Source organism: Tachysurus vachellii, chromosome 9 (genome assembly GCF_030014155.1).
Source record: "Tachysurus vachellii isolate PV-2020 chromosome 9, HZAU_Pvac_v1, whole genome shotgun sequence".
Taxonomy (NCBI): Eukaryota; Metazoa; Chordata; class Actinopteri; order Siluriformes; family Bagridae; genus Tachysurus; species Tachysurus vachellii.
In genome coordinates this window covers 13,751,489-13,761,319 of record NC_083468.1, presented here as the reverse complement: position 1 = coordinate 13,761,319, position 9,831 = coordinate 13,751,489, and the positions used below count along the sequence as shown (strand labels likewise).

Below are 9,831 nucleotides of genomic sequence, written 5' to 3'. Positions count from 1 at the left end.
CTGCTCTCGAGAAAATGAGAAAAACCAACACCCTCAGAAAACAGGAAGATGAGGCTTTTCACCTCTGTTTGCCACGCAAGCAGGCGGCACGACCACCCTCTCATCCGATGCGGCAGGGCTCCGCAGCAGCCGCAGCATCGAGAGGGAGGCCGATGACCGCGAGAGCTGTGAGACCTGCTCACAGCGGACAGGTTGGTCAGCGACCACATCCGGATGGCTCCGAACCTTGGGGAAAGCATTCATTTGCAGCCCCGGCGGCTAAGAACCGTCCGCCCCACCCCGAGGAAAAGAAGAAAAAGCGTGTGACCTGACACACAGGTTTTCCCCTGTCCTTCTCTCTCCGCCGGTGAAGAGAAGAAGGCGGGAGTTCATCCCTTCTGTTCTAAGTTTGATAAGGGCTCATTATGTTCGCTCTCCTCCAGTTCAGAGAAAAGAGGGAGGTCAGAGCCATGTGCAGTGTCACCAAACACTCACACACACAGGGGAATTGATGATAAAACATGCATTATCGCAGCCAAGCCACAGGCTGAGGGCAATATGCTCCCCAGGTTCGAGAAACATAACAATAAATATTGCACTATCGTAGCCAGGCAAACAGCCGAGGGCGATATGTTTAAAAAAACCCAAAAAAAGCAAAGACACAGTATCCCCCAGTCCCATGGCTACCGTCAGCGGGAGCCCGAACAGCGCATGTGATGACGTCATCACTGCGCGGTGATGGCGGGACGGAAGTATACGGGGGCCTTCTCTCTGCCCCCTCTATGCACGGTTCATCCGTGGGTTTTAGCAACAGTTTCATGGGGATACAGACTCCTGTTTGCCATGAAACCGCCTCGTTTCAATGGGCTGATCATGTCAGTGGCCGAGGGAGAATCGGCTCATGTTTTGATGGCCGAAATCGAAATGCTCCTGCACAAGCAGGCAATCAGAGTGGTACACGGGGAGGAAAGCCATCAGGGCTTCTATTCCCGTTATTTCATAGTTCCAAAGAAAGGCGGCACAGCCCTCCGTCCTATTTTGGATCTGCGTATAACAAGCGTATAACAAGCACCTCAGAAAGTATTCATTCAAAATGCTGGCACACAAGGTGCTGTGTCAATCGATTCGCCCAAACAATTGATTTGTGACGATAGATCTGGCGGACGCATACTTCCACATAGACATTTATCCCTCTCACAGGAAATTCCTCAGGTTTGCATACCGGGGCACAGCATACGAATTTCAAACTATACCATTCGGGCTGTCGTTAGCTCCAAGGGTTTTTACCAAATGTGTGGAGGCAGCCCTGTTCCCGTTGAGGGGCAAGGGCATAAGGATATTGTCTAACACAGATTATCTGATATGCTCATCGTCAAGAGACGCAGAGATTGTCCTGAATCACCTCAGAGACCTGGGTTTCAGGATAAACATGATAAAGAGCCGGTTGGTGCCCTCTCAACATATCGAGTATTTAGGGCTCAACTTGGACTCCCTTTCGTATCAAGTCACATTGACGGAAGAGAGAATAGCGTCTTTCATACAATGTCTCGCTCGTTTTCAGAGGGAATGAGTGGTTCCATACAGACTGTGCTTATGAATGCTGGGGCTTATGGCTTTGGTGATCGTGGTAGTGCATTTGGGGCTACTCAAAATGAGGGTTTTTCAGCGTTGAATCGCGCGTTTGTGTCTGTGCTCTCGACGGCATCTCAGCCGACCGGTGAAAGTCAATCATGCGTGCATAGAAGCGCTCAGACACTGGGAAAGCCCTGTGACGCTCAGGTCGGGGATTCCCTTAGGGGCAGTGTCATCGAGAGTAACTATGACAACGGACTCGTCCTTGGAGAGCAACCCTAATGGGCAGAACTGTGAACGGGCGCAGCCGCCACAGTTGATGCACAAACATATAAACTATTTGGAGCTATTAGCGGTGTGGTTAGCACTGAAACATTTTCTGAGTTTTCTCAGAGGTCAGCATGTTTTAGTGAAAACGGACAACACCACAGTGGTTGCTTACATCAACCATCAGGGGGGCGCATGCTCCCTTCAGCTGCATCAGTTGGCAAAGAAGCTGATCGTGTGGAGCGACACACGGCTTCTGTCTCTCCGGGCAACTCACGTTCCGGTGATCTTGAACAGAGGAGCAGATTTACTGTCCAGGGGAAATTCCCTTTACGGGGAGTGGAACTTTACTCCATCCTCAGGTGGTGAGCCAGGTATGGCAGAGGTACGGTCAGGCTGCCGTAGATCTCTTTGCCTGGCAAGAAAATGCTCAATGCCCTCTGTATTTCTCTCTGGTGGACGCAAATGCACCATTGGGTGTGGATGCTTTAGCCCATCAGTGGCCAGATGTGCTTTTTATTTTTTTTTATTTAACCTTTATTTAACCAGGAAAAAAATCCCATTGAGATTCAGAATCTCTTTTTGAAGGGAGTCCTGGCAGTATACAGCAGTATACAAAGTTTCATATTTAAAATATACAGCAAAAACAGACAAGATATAACAGAAAGAAAAATATTAAATTAAACATAATCTAAACACCTAATCACCATCAGCACTCAGTAGTAGCACATGTGCATATAGTACTCAAGTAATCCTTTATCCTAATTTTAAACTGCATCAATGTTGGTAAATAGTCTAATTTAAGATGTTTCTGCAGTTTATACCAGGATGATGGAGCAAAGAATGTAAAGGCACTTTCACCGAAAACAGTTCGCGTTCGGGGAATGTTACACATGATTTGACCATTTAATCTAAGATTACATTTCCCAGCAGTGACTTTAGGAATCAGGAGAGAACATAAATAAGAAGGCAGTTTACACAGTAAGGCCTGTGAAAAATATACCAATGCTCCCACCTGCGATTATGCAAAGGCCAACCAACACTCTCAAACAACTTACAGTGATGAATACAAAAGCTGGAATTCGCTACAAATCTTAGTGCTGCATGGTGTACTGAGTCCAGCATTTTCAGAGAAGATTGATTGGCATGCATATATAAAATATTACCATAATCGAGCATTGACAAAAATGTTACTTGTATAAGTGTTTTTCTCGCACTAAAAGAAAAACAGCCTTTATTTCTATAATAGAAACCCAACTTTACTCTAAGTTTTTTTGCTAGACATTCTATATGCTGCTTAAAAGACAAACTTTCTTCTAAGAAGAAACCAAGATATTTGTAGACTGCTACTCGTTCAATTATTCTCTCATCTAGAGTAACAAACTGACAAGCATTGTCTGTGTTCCTTGATTTAGAGAAGCACATTATTTTAGTTTTGTCAGCATTCAATACCAGTTTAAATTTTTTAAGATTCTTCTGAATATGTTAAAAGCTGATTGCAGGTCCTCTAAGGCCCTTGTTAAAGAAGAGGCAGAAGAGTACAAAATGGTGTCATCCGCATAAAAATGATACTTTGCTGTTGTTACATTCTGACACAAATCATTTATATAAATAGTAAATAAAATAGGCCCCAAAATGGATCCCTGAGGGACACCATTTTGTGTAAATAATGAATTTGAGGACACACCATCCATCTGAACACTTTGTGTTCGGCCACTCAAATAGCCACCAAACCCTTTGACTGCTTTTAAAGACATTCCAATATCCACCAATCTTTGAGACAAGACAGGGTGGTCGACTGTGTCAAATGATTTTGACAGATCCAAAAATAGTGCAGCACAATATTCTTTAGAATCAATAGCACTTATTAAGTCATTTAACACTTTCATAGTAGCAATGACAGTGATATGTTTTTTATGAAAACCATAAAAAATCATTTAAAATGTTTTTTGTTTCTAAATAAACTTTCAACGGATCACTTATAAGCCCTTCTAAAACCTTAGCTAAAATCGGTAGCTTAGATATTGGCCTATAATTATTTTGATTTGTTCGGTCACCACCCTTAAATAAAGGAGTGACATATGCTGACTTTCATACACTAGGTATTATTCCAGTTTCAATAGTCAGGTTGAAAATATGTGTCAAAGGTTCCGCAATATGTTTAGCAGCAATTTTTAAAAAATACAGATTCAAACCATCAGGACCAGAGGATTTCCTAACATTACCAGAGCATCATATACCTCCTGCGATGCTATAGGGACAAGATCAAAATTGAAAGGTACATTTTCACCAGACATAGAGTAATCCTCTTGTGTCCTCCATTGTTTTTTTGCATGCTCAAACAACAACGACAGAAGATATAAAATGCTCGTTCAAGGAATCTAGCATATTTTTTTGAATGATAATAGTATTATCATTCACCTTCAATGCACTCTACTTTCCAACATTTAGAGGGGTAAGCTGCACTATCACATAATTAATTTACATAATAATCTTATTTAGCTCTACGTATCTGAGAGACACATTTGTTTCTCATATACCTAAAATATTGCCAATCTGAGCTGCTTTTAGATTTCTTAACCTTTGCCCACGCAAGATCACGCTCATGAATTAAATCAGACAATTGTTCAGAGAACCATGGATTATCACGCCCTTTAATCTTGTACTTCCTAAGAGGAGCATGTTTGTTTATAATGTCCAATAGAAGTGAATTAAAATATTGCAATGCTATCTCGGGCTCCGGGATCAAATTTACCCTAGTCCAATCACAGAGATTAAGATCAATTAAAAAAGCTTGTTCACAAAATGACTTAAAAATCCTTTTAATTATACGCGGTTTACATTTACTGTAGCTTTCCTGGTGTCTCTCACACCTGCAATAACGTAGTGATCACTCAAATCATTTGCGAAAACAGCAGTCGCTTTGTATTTCTGTGGCATATTAGTTAAAAACAAGTCAAGTAGCGTAGATTTTTCTGGATGTTTAGGATTTGGCCTAGTAGGCGAGTCTATAATTTGGGTCAAATTTGCAGAATCACAAAAGCTTTTAATTAAGTCAGATGCCGGAGTTAACCAGTCCCAATTTAAGTCAACCATTAAAACCAAATCGGTATATTTTATAGATGACAGACAACCAGACAATGAGGATAATGTATCCTTTGGACCAGAAGGAGGTCTATGACATCCTGCAACTGTTAAAACACAATTCTTCGATAATTCAATTTTCAATACTAGCGATTCAAATTGTTTAGGCACAACTTGGATATTAGTACTGTTGTCTGCAAACTATTTTTTACATAGATCACCACTCCTCCACCTTTAGCACGGCGATCAATACGAAATATATTACACGCCTCCATATAAATATAACTATCAGCGGTGGATCGACCCAGCCATGTCTTTGATAACACCATAATATCAGCATTTGTTGATTTGGCCCAAATTCTGACCATGTCAATTTTTGGCAATAGACTTACGTTTATGTGCACAAAACCAATACCAGACCTATTTAGAAAGTCAGCAGGAGTTTGCAGCGATATTCTATCGTTCACAGGACCTGGATTAGGTTGTACATTTCCTGACATCAGCAACATAAGTGTGATAATACATTTCAACATGCGTGTATTAAGACAATGCTTCATACAGTTTTTAGAATCGCCAGTCACTGTGGTTTTGGACCAAGAGTTATTTGATGGAATAAACCAGTCACTTAGGAGGAGTAGGCTAAAAAGATGTTTAAAGTTTGTATATTGAGAACACATGCTCATATCATACATCCAGCCCCCCTGACTGCCCTCCAAATCCCATACACAGTTAGTAACCTTTAATTGTGATGACACATAAAGTGCATCTAAGGAAACGTCATAGTTACCCCCAAGAATCTCCCGGTGCACCTCATGCTCTGAGATTTCAAACAGACAGAGCAAAGACAAAAAGGCAAGAACCAGACTCGCCATGATGGAGTTTCACACCACAAAACAGGATAACTGGCGTAGCACAACAGCTAATGGAGGAGTAGAGGGACTCAGGCTTAGAAACCCAGGCTATAGCTGGTAGCTAATATAGAGATCAAGGCTGTAGTTGATAGCTGGTGGAATGTAAACCAGGCAGTAGATGGAACCCAGGCTGTAGCTGGTAAAAACCCAGGCTATAGCTGGTAGAAATCCAGGCTGTAGCTTGAGTAGAAGGCCAGGTTGTAGCAGATGGTGACCCAGGCTGCAACTGGAGCAGGTAAAGTGATGCAGATCCAACCCGAAAGTAGACGAACACAAAAATCCAGGCAAAATCCACACTTTCATATCCAGTTTTTCAATAGGCCTATGCTGTTGATTCAGGCCAAAGTCAAACCCCACAGCAGATGGTTTGCAGCAGAAGTGCCAAACTGATTAGGCAGAGCACATGGAGCAGGTTTATAAGTTGAGAAATAAACCACAATTTTTCGAAAGGCTCACACCAGGCTTTGTTGAGAGGCAAATGATTTGTTTGAGAAGATGTTTAAAATCCATTTACAAAATAAAAAATGTTAAAACAGACAAACACTACACAGAACAAAGGACAGGCTTCCATCTTGGATTTGTGACGTATGCATTTCCCCCTCTGAGCTTAATCTCCCCCACTTTAGCCAGAGTGAGGGAGCAGTGTCTGTCATTAATTCTGATAGCCCCGTGCTGGCCATCCTGACATTGGGTGGCAGAGATAGTTCAACTATTGTCGGGGCAGCCGTGGCCCCTCCCCCCACAGAGGGACCTCCTGTCTCAGGCAGGGGGGAAATTTACCATCCTCATCCGGACATGTTGGCCCTCTGGGCCTGGCCCGTGAGAGGTGGAATCTGAGTGCAGCTGGCTTTCCCTCGTCAGTTATACATACTATACAGAGTGCGAGTCCTCTACCCGTGCTCTTTATAGCAATATATGGCTTGATAAAAGGAAGGCTTTCTCCACCATTAAGGTGTACCTGGCAGCTATTTCAGCCTGCCATGTAGGTTTTGGTGAAAAGTCGGCAGGCCAACACCCTTTAACCCTCTGGAGTCTGATTTGCCACCGGCGCCCAAACGTGCTTTTTTTTTTCAGATGCCAGCAAAATGAGCTTAAACTGCTCTGTCATATTTGATCAAACATGTCAAAATAATACATCATTTAAATCTGTAAAGGGTCTACCTTCATTTGTGTATGCTCACTATATAAACAAAACGTTGTATTTTTTTTTAATGAATAAAATAATCAGGGTGTGCCGTCTGTCGCCTTTGTCTGCGTGATCTTTGTTTAGAAACATGTCATTAAAAAGCGCTGAAACTCGGCCAATATCCGACACACGGAAATAAAAATATATCTTTAGACAGCTTAAAGTATGTAGTTTTAGAATAAGTCGGTGAAATAAAAAACATATGTTTCCAATGAATATAAATCATGTGAAACCAAGTAGAGGCACAGAATTTCCAGCTCAGGTCATTATCTGATAATGAGCTGCGACCGGACACGCCCACCCGCTATTCACAGGTAAATAGTTCACACGATGAGTCACACGCCCGCCGGACAGTGGCATAAAACGATGCGATCCCCCTGAGATTATTACACATTCAGCTGCGTTTGAAAGATGACACGCTACACCGGTGAGGAGGCTCTCCAGATGGTTTTGGACAGTGATGAAGAATTTACCTTTTCATCTGAAGAACATTGTGATTCCGACGAGGAGCGTTTGCATTTTGAAGAGCGAATCGACCCATTCGAGGATTTTCCATCAAGTTGCTACGATGGGTAAGTTATTAAGTCTTACATTCTGATCATATAAAACTAATATTGTTTGTAGACATCTCTGCCTAGCTTTTGTCAGCATTGCCTTTTAATGTTACAACAAAAATCCGCCAATATCTGCTCATTTGTAACATTAACTGTTTGTAATTGTGTGCCCTAAATATTGTTGACGTTATATAAAGTTATATTTTAGCCTCAGTTCAGTTTTGGTTAGTCTCACTTATCATCCTGAAAGGCTGTTATGTAGCGTTAGCTAGCAGAGATGTTCCGGAATGCTGAGGTGTAAATGCTATATCTACAATGCATGCTAACAAATATGTATTGTTCAAGTGTATTCATCATCCTAAAATATATTGTTTGGTTATTTTTATGAATGTGGCTGCATCACCCTTGCCTTCACTGAAAACTCACACCAGGCCATGCACGGGTCGCTCCATTTTGAGTTCGACTGAGAATCATCCTGAATAAGTACATATTTTATATTTTCTTAAATTATATTTAGTTTGAGGTTTAGTTTGGTTTTATATTTAGCATGAGGCACACCAAAACCCAGTTACCACCCTCACTGAACCCCCTACAGTTTGTGTATCGTCCAAACCGCTCCACATATGATTCCATTGCCAAGGCCCTTTATTTAGCCCTCACTCACCTGGACAATAAAGACACTTATGTACGAATGCTGTTCATTAACTTTAGTTCAGCATTCAACACAATCATCCATCAGCACCTGATTGAGAAGCTGAGACTGCTGGGACTGAACACCTCCCTCTGCAACTGGATCCTGGACTTCCTGACTGGGAGAACTCAGTCAGTCTGGATCGGGAACCGCAACTCTAGCACCACTCAGAGCTGTGTGCTCAGCCCACTGCTGTTCACCTTGCTGACTCAAGACTGTGCAGCAATGCTCAAGCTCACCGATGACATGACCGCCGTGGGTATCGTCAGCAAGAACGATGAGTCAGCATATAGAGAGGAGGTGCAACAACCAACTGCCTGGTGTAAAGACAACAACCTGTCTCTGAATGTCGATAACACTAAAGAGATTGTTGACTTCAGGAGAGCACAGAGTGACCACTCTCCGCTGAACATCGACGGATTATCTGTAGAGATAGTCAAGAGCACCACATTTCTTGGTGTTCATCTAGCGGAGAATTTCACCTGGACACTCAACACCAGTTCCATCACCAAGAAAGCCCAGCAGTCTCTCTACTTCTTACGGAGGCTGATAACAGCCCATCTCCCTTCCCCCATCCTGTCTACGTTCTACAGAGGGACCACTGAGAGCATTCTAAGCAGCTGCATCAATGTCTGGTTTGGGAACTGCACCATCTCAGATCGCAAGACCCTGCAGCGGATAGTGAGGACAGCTGAGAAGATCATTAGATTCTCTCTTCCCTCTATCATGGACATTTACACCACACACTGCATCTGCAAACCAACAGCATTGTGAACTGAACTGTACTGAGCACAATACACACATATACACACAATCAACTGTATGGACTGCACAGACCTACACCAAATACACACTCTTCCAATATACATCCATCAAACTGCTTACATGCTTTTTTGCACACTTTTTGCTGTCTCACATTTCAGTTGATTGCTGTATTGCACAATACTTTACAATACCTCATGTAACTGCTGCTATAATACTTAATGTGTTCATTTCAGTATTTATGCACATGCCATATTGGCTCTGGTTTTGTGTATTGTCTTTTGAGAAATGTCTTGTAATTTTTGTTTAAATTTTGTCTTTTGTCCTGTACTGTCTTTTTGTCTTTTGTCTTGCACTGTTTGCACCAGGTTGCACAGATGCACTTTATGTGGCTAGGACTTAGCTCTGTCTATGTAGTACCACAGTCCTGGAGAAACATTGTCTCATTTCACTGTGTACTGGAACAGCTATATATGGTTGAAATTACAATAAAAGCTTCAATTCAATTCAATTCAATTCAAGTTTATTTGTATAGCGCTTTTTACAATGGACATTGTCACAAAGCAGCTTTACAGAACATAAACATAAAACAAAAGATAAACATAAGGAGAAGTATAAAGAATTAATATAATAAAAATTCAAGATATATACAGTTCACAGTGTGTATGTATGTATGTATGTGTGTATGTGTATTTGTCCCCAATGAGCAAGTCTGAGGCTCAGGCAACAGTGGCAAGGAAAAACTCCCTTAGATTGGTAAAGGAAGAAACCTTGAGAGGAACCAGACTCAAGGGGAACCCATCCTCATATGGGTGACACTAGATG

At 42.0% G+C, this 9,831-nt stretch overlaps 1 pseudogene; it reads left to right on the top strand.

Annotated features, from left to right (window-relative positions):
* Nucleotides 1–717: 717 nt before the first annotated feature.
* On the top strand, nucleotides 718–6,650 carry LOC132851102 (uncharacterized; annotated as a pseudogene).
* Nucleotides 6,651–9,831: the final 3,181 nt, after the last annotated feature.